This window comes from Delphinapterus leucas, chromosome 2 (assembly GCF_059928025.1).
Source record: "Delphinapterus leucas isolate spDelLeu-1000000601 "Yukka" chromosome 2, BTC_Dleu_Yukka2, whole genome shotgun sequence".
Lineage (NCBI taxonomy): Eukaryota > Metazoa > Chordata > Mammalia > Artiodactyla > Monodontidae > Delphinapterus > Delphinapterus leucas.
In genome coordinates this window covers 165,507,747-165,525,358 of record NC_143130.1, presented here as the reverse complement: position 1 = coordinate 165,525,358, position 17,612 = coordinate 165,507,747, and positions in this window count along the sequence as shown.

Genomic DNA, 17,612 nt, shown 5'->3' with positions numbered 1-17,612 from the left:
CTACCCAGAGGGGTTATATGCATTGATTGCAACTTATTTTCACTCTGGTCAGAAACTAACTTGCTTATTCTTATGAAGACCTCTGACCCTTCAACACCTTAACATTCAGCTTTCGTATTCTGGAGTATTCTGAAATCATTCCCCAAACGCAAAGTGACAGTTGTTTTCCAAGTTATAAACACAGCCCTGAATCCCTTACGGCCTCTTCTGCTATTTCTTCTAGGAGTTCAGCTTGTGCACCGCCCAAGAGCTAAAGTTCTTCAGCTTCTCGAGGATGTAATAATGGTTCATGGCTCATTTGCAATCGAGTTGGCACAAAGCAAAGCTTTATGGCAGGAGCCGAATGCAGTTTCCCAGGTGGCATCTGGCAGTTGGTGACCTAAGGCAAAGAAGTCAGGGACTGATGGTTCCCAGGGGCTTCCCCTAGAGGAGCTCAGCTTAAGCAGAAGGAGAGGATGAGGACTTAAAGTGTGGTGGGTTTCATGCTAGAAAAATGTGGATTTACATTCTGTTATTTCAGCTGTCAAGTTCCTAAAATGGATAAAGATCTTTGCAGTCACTCTATGAGAATTCTCTGTGGGATCAGACTTTTTTTTTTTTTTGCAAATTTAGAGAAAACAACAGTGACAGAAGTTCAGCAAATATTTCTGTATCCTCCTAAATGGATGTAAACAATGAGTAAGAGGTGGAGGAGGTGCCCCTGAACATAAGTTTTGCCTGTTTCCAAACACTTACTCTTCTGCACTGTTCTGCAGCTCATGGGTAGGGCAAGAAAGGGCAATTATTCTTTCCTTTCTCTCCTGATGTTGTACCCCAAGAGAAACTCTTGTTACCCATAAACACAGGAGGATTTGTCAGCAGTGTTGGATCAGGAACTATGTCTTTTGATAATTTGATTTTTAATGAAAAATTTTAAAGTGTTATTCCCTCCAGGTTATCATTATGCTTTTTGAGGTCACTACTGAGGACTTCTACATCTAAGAGAACTCCTACATTTAGGAGTTGTGGTTGATGACATCTATGACCCTAATTCTTGATCCATCTCTGTATCCATACCTTTTGTTCCATGCTTTTGCAATTCCTCTCACTAAAGAGGTAGAATCTGTTTCCCAACACCATGTGATTTGCTTCAGCCAATGGAATGAGGCAGAGGTTATGGCTGCCAGTTCTGAGCAAACGGTTTTTGCATCTCTCTGTTCTCCTTGTATCTCTGTTGTTGTCCCAGGCCTCCAGCTTATCTACAGATGCACAAGGTGGCAACCAGCCCACAGATGCAGGAGCAAGGCATTGACCCAACCTAAGTCAGTAGACCTCCCAGCGATCTACAGACACACTATATAATAGTCAATGATTATTGCTTTGAATCACTACATTTTGTGTGGTTTACACTTTTGTGGTAATAACTTATTGACACATGTATTAACATTTAACAAACACTCAATAGCTATTTATGAAATGAATGAATGAATAAAACTATATACAGAATATGTGTTTCTCTGTGTGTATATGAACACAAATATATATATATACATATATATATGTAAAATATATAAAACACACACGATATATATTTTTACGTGTTTACAGAGTCAGACACCTCCTTATTTTAGTTTTCACAATTCCCTTATGAATTGTGGTTTGGGATTAATTGGCTGGTTTCAAAGTTCACATAGAATGAGAGACAAATCTACCTTGCAACAGGACTTGCTGGCTTTGTTGTCTTACCGAATATGACTTCAATAACCGTGTACAGGCAGACGTCGGAGACTGTGCAGGTTCAGTTCTGACCATCACAATAAAGCAAATATCATGATAAAGTGAGTCACACAATATTTTTGTTTTCCCAGTGCATATAAGACTTATGTGTATACTATACTGTAGTCTCTTAAGTGTACAATAGCATGATGCCTGAAAGAACAGTATACATACCTTAATTACAAATTCTTTATTACTAAAAAAAACACTAACCATCATCTGAGCCTTCAGCGAGTTGTAAGATTTTTGTAATATAACACCAAAGATTACTGATCGTAGATCATTATAACAAATATAATGATAATGAAAAAGGTAAGTATTGCAAGAACTACCAAAATGTGACACAGAAACATGAAGTGAACAAATGCTGTTAGAAAAATGGTGCCAATAGGCTTGCTTCACACAGGGTTGCCACAAGCCTTCAATTTGTAAAGAACACAATATCTGCAAAGCACAATACAATGAAGCATGCCTGTAATTAATTTTCGTATATTTTTTATTGACCAGCTTTCCAAGTTACTAAGTAAAATAAGTAAAGTTTTGCAAACCAGAGGACAGCAATAATGACCCCACTTCCCCCCCCCAAAAAGAAACCTACAAAATATTTAATTTCCTAGATAGTAGTATGACAAAGAAAAAAGCCCAATGTCTATTATAAGCAATTTTAAAACTGTGCTGCAGGAAATGATCAGAAAAATTTTCTTCTCTATTAGTGCTATAGTTGTGCTTAAGGAGACTAGGGAAGGATTAATTAATTCTACTGCTCAATGAAAGTTTGATTCTGGCTTCGTAAGCTAAATTTGGAAGTAAAACCTTGAGTTGATAATGGCATTCAAGATTTTTAATCGGTTACTCTCTCCAAACTTATTCAGCATGGTGATTCTGAAAAAGGAAAAGAAAAGACACATCTTCCAGAAGTGAAATGAAGTGATATAGTTGATAAAGAACTGATCAAACATCTTATTCCTAAAATATTTCAACTTTTAAAAAATTTCTTCCAGGTTGCTCAGAGTACTTTTTAAAAATATGTAATACATATGTATATGTGTAATATATATTTTTGTGTGCCATAATTTGATCATTAGACAAGATATAACTCTAATTTGGTACAAGGTACAATTTCTACTGGGTAGTTAGAAAGATAGCTGGATTATTGTTCATTTCAATCAGGTGTCAAACTTTTCCCCCCAGGTCCTTGTGGAATTCTGAGTGCCTTATTTTAAGAGACCAAAAGTAATTTGGACTTCTCATTAATGACAGAGTTATTTTCTATGTAACCTAGTTTGTTAAATGTATAAAAATAAAAATGCTAGAAAAATACGGGGGAAATCTTAGAGGAACACCAGCAATAGGAAAGTTTCATAATCTTGATCTTATATGTGTACCTGTAACTGCTTTCTTCAGTTGGATAGTTGGCAGGCGAAAAATATTATTCAAGAATCCCATTCGTAGTCCTGAATCAAAGTAATTGAGGCCCTGTTAAGACAAGGGTAACTTCACTGAATCTGTTGCATTCTGTCCTAAAAGTTCAGAAGGGTATAAGGATAAAGTGGTTTTGATAAAAAATAGGGCAAACAAAATTACTTCTGGGGATTGGAACCAAGACGGTGGAGTAGAAGGACGTGCTCTCACTCCCTCTTGTGAGAGCACCAGGATCGCAACTAGCTGCTGGACAATCATTGACAGGAGGACACTGGAACTCACCAGAAAAGATACCCCACGTCCAAGGACAAAGGAGAAGCCACAGTGACATGGTAGGAAGGGTGCAATCACAGTAAAATCAAGTCCCATAACTGCTGGGTGGGTGACTCAAAGACTGGAGAACGCTTTTATACCACAGAAGTCCACCCACTGCAGTGAAGGTTCTGAGCCCCACGTCAGGCTTCCCAACCTGGGGGTCTGACAACGGGAGGAGGAATTCCTAGAGAAGCAGACTTTGAAGGTTAGTGGGATTTGATTGCAGGACTTCAACAGAACTGGGGAAAACAGAGACTCCACTATTGGAGGGCACACACGAAGTAGTGTGTGCATCAGGACCCAGGAGAAGGAGCAGTGACCCCAGAGGAGACTGACCAGACCTACCTGTTAGTGTTGGGGGGTCTCCTGCAGAGGCGGGGGGTGGCTGTGTCTCACCGTGAGGACAAGGACACTGGCAGTGGAAGTTCTGGGAAGTACTCCTTGGTGTGAGCCCTCCCAGAGTCCATCATTAGCCCCACCAAAGAGCCCAGGTAAGCTCCAGTGTTGGGTTGCCTCAGGCCAAACAACCAACAGGGAGGGAAACCAGCCCCACCCATCAGCAGTCAAGCAGATTAAAGTTTTAATGAGCTTCGCCCACAAGAGCAACAGAGAAGAACTACAATCCTGCAGCCTGTGGAACAAAACCCACATTCACAGAAAGATAGACAAGATGAAAAGTCAGAGGGCTATGTACCACATGAAGGAACAAGATAAAACCCCAGAAAAACAATTAAATGAAGTGGAGATAGACAACCTTCCAGAAAAGTAATTCAGAATAATGATAGTGAAAATGATCCAGGACCTTGTAAAAAGAATGGAGGCAAAGATTGAGAAGATGCAAGAAATGTTTCACAAAGACTCAGGAGAATTAAAGAACAAACAAACAGAGATGAACAATACAATAACTGAAATGAGAACTACACTAGAAGGAATCAATAGCAGAAAACTGAGGCAGAAGAACGGATAAGTGACCTGGAAGACAGAATGGTGGAATTCACTGCTGCAGAACAGAATAAAGAAAAAAGAATGAAAAGAAATGAAGACAGCCTAAGAGACCTCTGGGACAACATTAAATGCAACAACATTCGCATTATAGGGGTCCCAGAAGGAGAAGAGAGAGAGAAAGGACCAGAGAAAATATTTGAAGAGATTATAGTTGAAAACTTCCCTAACATGGGAAAGGAAATAGCCACCCAAGTCCAGGAAGTGCAGAGAGTCCCATACAGGATTAACCCAAGGAAAAACATGCTGAGACACATAGTAATCAAATTGGCAAAAATTAAAGACAGAAAAATTATTAAAAACAACAAGGGAAAAATGACAAAAAACATACAAGGGAACTCACATTAGGTTAACAGCTGATTTCCCAGCAGAAACTCTACAAGCCAGAAGGGAGTGGCATGATATACTTAAATTGATGAAAGGGAAGAACCTACAACCAAGATTACTCTACCCAGCAAAGATCTCATTCAGATTCGATGGAGAAATCAAAAGCTTTACAGGCAAGCAAAAGCTAAGAGATTTCAGCACCACCAAACCAGCTCCACAACAAATGCTAAAAGAACTTCTCTAAGTGGGAAACACAAGAGAAGAAAAGGACCTACAAAAGCAAAGCCAAAACAATTATGAAAATGGTAATAGGAGCATACGTATCAATAATTACCTTAAATGTGAAGGGATTAAATGCTCCAACCAAAAGGCACAGGCTTGTTGAATGGATACAAAAACAAGACCCATATATATGCTGTCTACAAGAGACCCACTTCAGACTTATGGACACATACAGACTGGAAGTGAGGGGATGGAAAAAGATATTCCATTCAAATGGAAATCAAAAGAAAGCTGGAGTAACAATACTCAGATAAAATAGACTTTATAATAAAGAATGTTACAAGAAACAAGGAAGGGCGCTACAAAATGATCAGGGGATCAATCCAAGAAGAAGATATAACAATTATAAATATATATCCACCCAACATAGGAGCACCTCAATACATAAGGCACTGCTAACAGCTCTAAAAGAGGAAATCCACAGTAACACAATAATAGTGGGGAACTTTAACACCTCACTTACATCAATGGACAGATCATCCAAAATGAAAATAAATAAGGGAACAGAAGCTTTAAATGACACAATAGACCAGATAGATTTAATTGATATTTAGAGGACATTCCATACAAAAACAGCAGATTACACTTTCTACTCAAGTGCACACAGAACATTCTCCAGGATAGATCACATCTTGGATCAAAAATTAAGCCTCAGTAAATTTAAGAAAATTGAAATCATATCAAGCATCTTTTCTGACCACAGCACTATGAGATTAGAAATAAATTACAGGGGCTTCCCTGGTGGCGCGGTGGTTGAGAGTCCGCCTGCCTATGCAGGGGACGCAGGTTCGTGCCCCGGTCCGGGAAGATCCCACATGCCGCGGAGCAACTGGGCCCGTGAGCCATGGCCACTGAGGCTGCACGTCTGGAGCCTGTGCTCCGCAACGGGAGAGGCCACAGCAGTGAGAGGCCCGTGTACCGCAAAAAAAAAAAAAAAAAAAAGAAATGAATTACAGAGAAAAAAACGTTAAAAAACACAAACACATGGTGGCTAAACAATACATTACTAAATAACCAAGAGATCACTGAATAAATCAAAGAGGAAATCAAAAAACACGTAGAGACAAATGATAATGAAAACATGATGATCCAAAACCTATGGGATGCAGCAAAAGCAGTTTTAAGAGAGGAGTTTATAGCTATACAAGCCTACCTCAAGAAACAAGAAAAATCTCAAATAACAATCTAACCTTACACCTAAAGGAACTAGAGAAAGAAGAACAAACAAAACCCAAAGTTAACAGAAGGAAAGAAATCATAAAGATCAGAGCAGAAATAAATGAAATAGAAACAAAGAAAACAATAGCAAAAATCAATAAAGCTAAGAGCTGGTTCTTTGAGAAGATAAACAAAATTGATAAACCATTAGCCAGACTCATCAAGAAAAGGAGGGAGAGGACTCAAAGAAATAAAATTAGAAATGAAAAAGGAGAAGTTACAACAGACACCACAGAAATACAAAGCATCCTAAGAGACTACTACAGGCAACTCTATGGCAATAAAATGGACAACCTGGAAGAAATGGACAAATTTTTAGAAAGGTATAACCTTCCAAGACTGAATCAGGAAGAAATAGAAAATATGAACATGCCAATCACAAGCAATGAAATTGAAACTGTGATTAAAAATCTTCCAACAAACAAAAGTCCAGGACCAGATGGCTTCACAGATGAATTCTATCAAACATTTAGAGAAGAGCTAACACCCATCCTTCTCAAACTCTTCCAAAAAACTGTGGAGAAAGGAACACTCCCAAACTCATTCTTTGAGGCCACCATCACCCTGATACCAAAACCAGACAAAGATACTACAAAAAAAGAAAATTACAGACCAATATCACTGATGAATATAGATGCAAAAATCCTCAACAAAACACTAGCAAACAGAATCCAACAGCACATTAAAAGGATCATACACCATGACCAACTGGGATTTATCTCAGGGATGCAAGGATTCTTCAATATATGCAAATCAATCAATGTGATATACCATATTAACAAATTGAAGAATAAAAACCATATGATCATCTCAACAGATGCAGAAAAAGCTTTTGACAAAATTCAAAACCAATTTATGATAAAAACTCTCCAGAAAGTGGGCATAGAGGGAACCTACCTCAACATAATAAAGGCCATATACGACAAACCCACAGCAAACCTCATTCTCAATGGTGAAAAAATGAAAGCATTTCCTGTAAGATCAGGAACAAGACAAGGATGTCCACTCTCGCCGCTATTATTCAACATAGTTTTGGAAGTCCTAGCCACAGCAATCTGAGAAGAAAAAGAAATAGAAGGAATACAAATTGGAAAAGAAGAAGAAACGCTGTCAGTGTTTGCAGATGACATGATACTATACATAGAGAATCCTAAAGATGCCACCAGAAAACTACTAGAGCCAATCAATGAATTTGGTAAAGCTGCAGGATACAAAATTAATGCACAGAAATCTGTTGCATTCCTATACACTAATGATGAAAAATCTGAAAGGGAAATTAAGGAAACATTACCATTTACCATTGAAACAAAAAGAATAAAATACCTAGGAATAAACCTACCTAGGGAGACAAAAGACCTGTATGCAGAAAACTATAAGACACTGATGAAAGAAATTAAAGATGATACCAACAGATGAGATATACCATGATATACCATATACCAGAGAGATATACCATGTTCTTGGATTGGAAGAATCAATATTGTGAAAATGACTATACTACTCAAAGCAATCTACAGATTTAATGCAATCCCTATCAGATTACCAATGGCATTTTTTACGGAACTAGAACAAAAAATCCTAAAGTTTGTATGGAGACACAAAAGGCCCCGAATAGCCAAAGCAGTCTTTAGGTAAAAAAACGGAGCTGGAGGAATCAGACTCCCTGACTTCAGACTATACTATAAAGCTACAGTAATCAAGACAATATGGTACTGGCACAAAAACAGAAACATAGATCAATGGAATGAGATAGAAAGCCCAGAGATAAACCCATGCACCTATGGTGAACTAATCTATGACAAAGGAGGCAAGGATATACAATGGAGAAAAGACAGTCTCTTCAATAAGTGGTGCTGGGAAAACTGGACAGTTACATGTAAAAGAATGAAATTAGAACACTCCCTAACACCATACACAAAAATAAACTCAAAATGGATTTGAGACCTATATGTAAGACCGGACACTATAAAACTCTTAGAGGAAACATAGAAAGAATACTTTTCGACATAAATCACAGCAAGATCTTTTTTGATCCACCTCCTAGAGTAATGGAAATAAAAACAAAAATAAACAAATGGGACCTAATGAAATTTCAAAGCTTTTGCACAGCAAAGGAAACCATAAACAAGAGGAAAAGACAACCCTCACAATGGGAGAAAATATCTGCAAATGAATCAATGGACAAAGGATTAATCTCCAAAATATATAAACAGCTCATGCAGCTCAATATTTAAAAAACAAACAACCCAATCAAAAAATGGGCAGAAGACCTAAATAGACATTTCTCCAGAGAAGACATACAGATGGCCAAGAAGCACATGAAAAACTGCTCAACATCACTAATTATTAGAGAAATGCAAATCCAAGCTACAATGAGGTATCACCTCACACCAGTTAGAATGGGCATCATCAGAAAATCTATAAACAACAAATGCTGGAGAGGGTGGGGGAAAAGGGAACCCTCTTACACTGTTGGTGGGAATGTAAATTGATACAGCCACTATGGAGAACAGTATGGAGGTTCCTTAAAAATCTAAAAATAGAATTACCATATGATCCAGCAATCCCACCACTGGGCATATACCCAGAGAAAACCATAATTCAAAAAGACACATGCACCCCAGTGTTCATTGCAGTACTATTTACAATAGCCAGGTCATGGAAGCAACCTAAATGCCCATCGACAGATGAATGGATAAAGAAGTTGTGGTACATATATACAATGGAATATTACTCAGCCATAAAAAAGGAACGGAATTGGGTCATTTGTTGAAACTTGGATGGATCTAGGGACTGTCATACAGAGTGAAGTAAGTCAGAAAGAGAAAAACAAATATTATATATTAACGCATATATGTGGAACCTAGAAAAATGGTACAGATGAACTGGTTTGCAGGGCAGAAATAGAGACACAGATGTAGAGAAGAAACATATGGACACCAAGGGGGGAAAGTGGCGTGGGGGTGGGAGTGGTGGTATTATGAATTGGGCAGTTGGGATTGACATGTATACACTGATGTGTATAAAATTGATGACTAATAAGAACCTGCTGTATAAAATATATATATATATATATATATATATATATATATAATTCAAGTCATTCAATGATGGAATGACCCAGTTTATTGTATGACTGATTTGACCAATAACAGAATGACGTGAGTAACAAAGAGATCTGTAAGTCATTTTATTTATAGGAAATTTGTAAATTCTAAGAACTATTCTGAAGACTGATCATGAAGTTATCTTGCTTACTTGGTGAATTTAGATCTATTTTTAACAAATCACAAACCTGTATAGAGATAGTACACATTCTGAGTGATTTAAAAAGATCTTTCTTATGTGATTATTTAGGTGATTTTTCCCTTTACTTATTGAATGTTTGTATGTGCATCTGTATGTTGATTTGTATGTGAGCATGCACATGTGTTGGGAAATATAAGTAAGAATTTAATACATTTATTCGACAGGAAGCTTTGAAGAGACAGAGCGTCTCAAGTTTTCAATTTCGAACATAAATACATTTTATAGATAATATATTGTTTCAGGGAGTAGAACAGATATTCTTTTTTTGGTGATTACTTATTGATTTTCTTTTGTCTATAACAATTTAAAGTACTTTATTGCTTACATTTAAATAAATGCTAAATCAATAATAGGTTATACAACCATATAGTGGATATATGTATAGAGACATTATTCAGAATACATGCCCTGGTCAGAACGGAGACTTGTAGAAATACTCACTTTAGATGACTCTTATAAGAGCAGAAATGTGAAGAAATAAAATGATCTTACACTGCATCCTCAATGCTCAATTTTTACAAGTCATTTTTGTGATCTAACTTTTAAATAGGACAACCTAAGGCAATTGTAGTTTTTTCAAATTTTATAATGGATAACATTCATGGTCAAATTTTGAGATAGAGAATTAGTAATGTTAATTATGAGTCCTGACTCTGGTATTGGCCTGTTTCTTTTTGAAAATTATTTGACCCTTGTAACTTTCAAAATTCAAAATAGAAATATGTCTGTTTTTGACCACATCATTATATGTAATTTAAATCAAACAAGACAAAATACCTTGAGAACATATATATAGGAATGAAAATATCTACAACTTAAGTGTTTTTAGAGTATCTTTCCTGATTTGGACAGAAACAGAATAGTTCCTAAAGAACAGAAATATTAGACCATATTTGATGGCTTTTCTTCCTTTTTATGTTTATGTGCATTTCAACTCTTTGAAAATCCCAGTGACTCTGATCCTTATTTTTCTCAGTGACTTTTATGCACAATACAGGATGCTCTTTGTAAAGTGTGAAATTAATGTCTTATCCATGTAACAAATGGAAATGAAAGATTGTTATGTATCCATAATGTTGGTTTATTTTTAAAATGCTGAAATATTGATTTTTTTCTACACAGTGGTACTTCTTTTTGCACATTTCACATGTATTATTTTATGTGATACAGCAGCCACAAAAGGTACACAGAACAAGAAATAATTTTTCCAATGAAAGAAGAAACTGAAACTCAGTGATGGCAAGCTAAAAGTTAGATGATTGCTAGGTCCCTGGTAAAGGTTAAAGATGGCATTAGGATTCCTAATTCTGTCTACTTTCCACTGTCACACATTCATTTGTCAGTTAATGAGAATCTGTGTCAGTGTTAATCAATTATACAAAGGTAGATAAGCTGGGGCAGTAATAAACTAGTTGGGAAGACAGACAGGAGAAAGATATAAAAATACAAACAAGTGTTGCAAGAGATTCATAACTAGGTGTTGGTGGAGTCAGGGAAAGCTTTACTGAGAGAGTGATGTTCCAAGGATTCTTGAAGAATTCCAAGAATATGGGGATAAACTTTGATTCTTTCTGCCTCACTCACACGCCCAATCTATCAACAAATCCCAGCAAGTCTGTCCCCAAATATACATGGAATCCAAGCATTTCTCTCCACCAAGTCTATTATTCTAGTCCAGATCATCACAAATTCTGCCCTGGAGGCTCAGCCTCCTCTCTCACATCTCCTATTGTCATTTGACATCAATGGTTCTTAATAACAGTTACTGTGACAACAACGTGAATCAGGTCCCCCTGCTCCATGTAATTCTTCAGTGGTTTTCATCACTTGTAAGCTATGGTTCTAGTCCTCATCATGGCTCCAGAGCCCTGCTCCATCGCCTCTGCTACCTTTGCATCCTCATGCTGCACCATGTTCCTCCTAGCTCCTCCTTCAAACTGCTTTCTTACCATCCTTCAAAATGTGGAGACTGAATGTAATGATCAATTTTTTTATTTATTTATTTTTGCAGTACGCGGGCCTCTCACTGTTGTGGCCTCTCCTGTTGTGGAGCACAGGCTCCGGACGCGCAGGCCCAGTTGCCATGGCTCACGGGCCCAGCCGCTCCGCGGCACGTGGGATCTTCCCGGACCGGGGCACGAACCCACGTCCCCTGCATCGGCAGGCGGACTCTCAACCACTGCGCCACCAGGGAAGCCCTTATAGTGATCAACTTTTTGTGTCAACCTGACTGGGCCATGGTGCCTAGATATTTGGTCAAATATTATTCTGGATGTTTCTGTCTGGATATTTTCTTGATGAGATTAACATTTCAATCAGTGGACTTTGAGTAAAAGAGATTACCCTTCATAATGTGGATGGGCCTCATCCAATCAGTTGAAGGTCTTAAACAGAACAAAGTCTGACCTCCCCTGAGCAAGAAGGAATTCTGCCAGCAGGCTGCCTTCAGATTTGAGCTGCAACACTGATTCTTCCCTGGGTCTGTAGCCTGCTATAATGCCCTGCAGATCTCAGACTCACTAAGCCTTCACAGTTGAATGGGCCAATTCCTTAAAATCCATCTCTCTCTCTCGCTCTCTCTTTCTGTACACACACACACACACACCTGTTAATCTTGTTAGTTCTGTGTCTCTGGGGAACTCTGACTAATGTACACCCCAAGGTCTTCACATGTGCTGCTCTTACCCTGGAAAACTCTTCATCTTTTGGGTTTCAGCTTAAATGTCATTTATGCAGAAATGCTTTCCCTGACCTGAACACAATGAGATCTCTCTTTTTTAAAAAATTCACTTTTATAATACGTTTTTCCTTTGCTTCATAGTGATGTGACAGTTCGTAATCATATATTTATTGGTGTAATTATTTTTTAATAGCTGTATCTCACATTAACACAGCATTTCTCAACCTGTTTTTTATCATCACCCTCTAAGGAGCCTTTGTCAACATTTTTTCCTAATCACCTGCCACCACAAATATGCTATCCATCTGTTTATGTACTGTATGTATATGTGTGCTGTGTACATAAAAAGAGTAAGATTTTGTTTATTTTGCCCCAAGAGCCATTTTTCAACCCATAGGGGGAGACATTGGCCCTGTAGAGAATGCATGCACTACAGGGTAACCTCCACGACAGTCAGGGAATTGCTTCTTCCATTCCCCTCTGTACACCCAACACTGGGCCTGATGCTGCAACATAGTAAGTGCTCAATAAACTTGCGTTGAATGAATTGAATAAATAAATTGGCTGCCTGGGAAAAGCATTCTGGGGACAGCATGGCTGGGTGCGCTTTCTGGATTTACACTTGTGACCTCAGACAAACTTCCTAAACCTCATTTCTTCATTTTTAAAGACAGAATAATAACAGTTCCTAAATCACAGCATGCTATGAGGACTAAAGAAGATAATGTATGTAAAGTGCTCAGTAAAGTACCTAGTGTAGTCAGTGCTAAATAACATGTAAAGAAAAAGAGCTACCTTTGCCAGGTGGGGTGGTGTGTACGTGAGAGAGAGAGAGAGAGAGAGAGAGAGAGAGGAAGGTAAGGGGTGAAAAGACTGTTATGATCCACACCATCTTTGTCATATTTCCCCCAATCTAGAGTTATAAAGCACATTGTTTTCAGCCAATCACCCTGAGTAAATACCTGGATTTTCAAAAATGATACACTTAGGACTCAGCTGTGTTGAATATTGCTTATCATCTGTGGAAGAAATCAACCTGCTGAGGGAATAAGAGCAATTGAGCGAGACCTGGGAGGAACTCTCACACGGAACGATCCCCGGCAAGGCTCTCAGCCACTCCCATTCTGTTTTCTCTTCTGTAAAATTGTGATAATAAAAGTAGCTCCCTTCCTGATTTAAATAAGGAGGAAATTAAAATCTCTTTGTAGAAGTAAGGTATATTTGCATTTGTGATAACATGATTACCCAATAGGCAATTGCTCTAAGTGCCAGCATTGTGCTGGATTGATGGAGAAGCCTCAATTTAATTAATCCTCACCATACCCTGTAAGGAAGGTGCTAACATTGCATTTTACAGTTGAGGAAACTGAGACGGGGACGGATTTAGTTCCTTGCTCAATATCACATAGTCAGCAAAGGACAGAATCGATTCTTCCCTGGGGGGCTGGGGGTACTCTATGTCAGGGCCCACCTTGAAAATCACTATTCTTGGCTCTGACTCCAACCAACAATCATTGGGATCTTACCATGTTACAGCCGTTTGGCTAACTGTTTTACATTTTTAAAACAATGTATCCCACTCAGCAGCTTTATGAAGCAGGTGCTCATATTAATTTCTGTATTACAGACAAAAATACTGAGATTTAGGAATATGATGGTTAATTTTATCTGTCAACTTGGCTGGGCTAGTGGGTGCCCAGATATTCAGTTATTTTGGGTGTTCTGAAAGGGAGTTTTGGATGAGGTTAACATTTGAATAGATGGGTTGAGTAAAGCAAGTCGCTCTCCCCCATGTGGGCCTTATCCTATCAGGTGAAGGCCTGAATAAAACAAAAAGACCCTCCCCAGAGGAAGAGAGAATTCCTCTTGCCTAACTGCCTTCAAACTGGGACATAAACTTTCCTGCCTTTAGACTTGAACTGAAACATCAGCTCTTCCTGAGTCTGAAGCCTGCTGGCCTTTGGGCTGGAGCTGTATACTATTGGGTCCTCTGGTTCTTTGACTTTCAGACTTAGACAGGAACACATCATTGGTTCTCCTAGGTCTCTAGCTTGTTGACTCAGCCTGTGGATCATGTCAGCCTCCATAATTGCATGAGCCACTTCCTTAAAACAAATTTCCTTCTATATACAGAGAAACCTCTTCATATATATATATATGACTAAAAATCAAATAAAGATGAGGAGGACCATAATCCCACTCCTGGGCACATCCCCAGAGAAAAGCGTAATTCAAAAAGACACATGCACCCCAGTGTTCATTGCAGCACTGTTTACAATAGCCAGAACATGGAAGCAACCTAAATGTCCATCAACAGAGGAATGGATAAAGAAGTTGTGACACATATATACAATGGAATATCACCCAGCCATAAAAAGAAACAAAATTGTGCCATTTGCAGAGACGTGGATGGGCCTAGAGATGGTCATACAGAGTGAAGTAAGTCAGAAAGAGAAAAACAAATATCATATGATATCGCTTATATGTGGAATCTAGAAAAATGGTACAGATGAACTTATTTGCAAAGCAGAAATAGAGACGCAGATGTAGAGAACAAACGTGTGGATACCAAGGAGGAAGAGAGGGTGGAATGAATTGGGAGATTGGGATTGACATAGATACGCTACTATGTATAAAATAGATAACTAATGAGAACCTACTGTATAACACAGGGAACTCTACTCAGTGCTCTGTGGTGACCTAAACGGGAAGGAAATCCAAAAAAGAGGGGATATATGTATATGTATAGCTGATTCGCTTTTCTGTACAGCAGAAGCTAACACATTGTAAAGCAACTATTCTCCCATAAAAATTTAAAAAAAGATATATTTCTCCTTTAAAAAACACTCTAGGGCTTCCCTGGTGGCACAGTGGTTGAGAGTCCACCTGCCGATGCAGGGGACACGGGTTCGTGCCCCAGTCCGGGAAGATCCCACATGCCGCGGAGCGGCTGGGCCCGTGAGCCATGGCCGCTGAGCCTGCGTGTCCGGAGCCTGTGCTCCGCAACGGGAGAGGCCACAACAGTGAGAGGCCTGCGAACCACAAAAAAAAAAAAAAAAAAAAAAAAAGGCACATGTATATATACACACATGTATGTATATATACATGTGTGTATTATATAAAATGTGTGTCTATAGAGAAACATACATATGTATTTATATATAGGTTTATATAATAAAAATACAATATTCTCCAAACTTTTTATTCTCCTTTCACCTGCATTAAAGCAGGAAAGATGTACTTGGGAAACAAAGATGGCAAGTCTAGTTATGTGATATTTATGTTTTATTTCATCCACTGTAAGAAAAATGTTTGGTTGTTAATGTCTCTTTTCAGTGTATATTATCAGTCATTTCTGAAGAATGTTCTCTCAGAGAGCTCATCCTTTAAAATAAGAAGTAAAAACACAAACAAGAGTGGTATTAATGGCAAGGAGATAGTGCTTACCTCATGCATTACCTTGTTTACAGAAGTTCCAGAACTAGATTTTATCTGTCAAGAAAGCAAAAATGCAAACAGAAAAAAATGGTTTGCCATCAAACTGACAAGTTCAAATCAGTAGTGTCATATCAAGGAGTAATTGGCCCTTCAATGTATTGTCAGAAATATGCTTTAAATAGTTGATACTGTCAACTTCCCTGACAATGCTCATCTGTCTTAACACAAATAAAGTATAGAGTCATTTGCTTACTTCCATAGTTTGTCCCACAGTTTTTTTTGTTGTTGTTGTTTGATTTGTTGTTTGGTTTTTTTTTGCGGTATGCGGGCCTCTCACCGTTGTGGCCTCTCCCGTCGAGGAGCACAGGCTCCGGATGCGCTTCTGCTGTACAGCAAAGTGAATCAGCTATACATATACATATATCCCCTCTTTTTTGGATTTCCTTCCCAGTCCGGGAAGATCCCACATGCCGCGGAGCGGCTGGGCCCGTGAGCCATGGCCGCTGAGCCTGCGCGTCCGGAGCCTGTGCTCCGCGACGGGAGAGGCCACAACAGTGAGAGGCCTGCGTACCGCAAACAAACAAAAAAAAGAGTGGGGCAGATCTAGATTGGTATAGAGGGCAGGCATCCTTCAAGTGAGCTGTTAGTGGTTCAGTTTCTCCTCTGATATGACAAGTTGTGTTTTCCTCCACATCATATATTGATAGACAGGGTAGAGAAAATATTTGAAATATGTCTGTTACCTCAAAGGAGAACCAGCTGACCCTTTTATTTTGTGATCTTTAACCTCATGCAGTTTCTCCTCCATGAGAAAGAAAAGAAGTTGTGAAGTAGCTAATTCTCAGAGTTTATTGGTAGTTTGTAGAAAACTTGTCTTTAGGAGTGTGTCTGGTGGATTTGTCATCTCTATGGCTGTGCTAAGTGCTTTTAATATTACTTACTCCATAATTAATAATTTATATTTAAAATAACCAAGGTAAAACTCTGAGAAGGTGTTTCTCCTTACTCTCTAACCAGAAATTGTTGACTGAACAAAGATGCAAGATTGAAAGATGATAATTTACTTACATGCTAATGATGCCTGAGAATCCTTTAAAGATACTATAGTTAGGCTTTTAGATAGTAATATCTTATGCAAAATGCAAGATGAAATGAAATGATGAATGGGAAGAGAAGGCTCAATTCCCCAGTCATAAAGTGACACTTTGGCATGAAGTCAGTGCCACTAATGAACAAAGGCAAAGAAGCTGGGATCTTCTTTAGAAGGCACAGCTGCCATTTCCCCCATCCCCTGGGATAAGATTAGGGTCTCTCTACCTTCCTGGCAAACCTGGCACCTCCTGCTCTCTACATGTTGTCTTACCTCATAGATTACTGTGATTATTAAATGAGTTTAATGGACATAAAGCAACTAAATTACCTTCTGTACAGTAAAAACTCGATTTAATGATAATGATAATAAAATAAATTTTTCTATGGGTGTTTCTTTTATGTGTCTTTACAGGGTTTTGGAATATATGTGTGGAAGGTTTGGCATCAAATCACCATGTAAGATAAGATATGTGTGATGATGTGGTAGTTTTCCAGTTTAAGAGGATACATAAATGGGGCTGGGCAATGGGAGTGGAGAACCAGCCAGCTGATCATGAAGCATCACTGACTACATGTCTGGGGAGGGGGTGTCTTTGTGCAGCCATGAACTCCAGGAGCTGTTCCAGGTGATGAGCCACAGCCAGAGCAGTGCTGGTCCTATAACCTCTCTTCATTATTAACACAGTGTCTATCAGTTACTAACTTGCTTAACTAATTCACCGTAGTGCCCAAGTGTCAAAGTACCTGAGTTCATTATCAGTATAGACTTAAG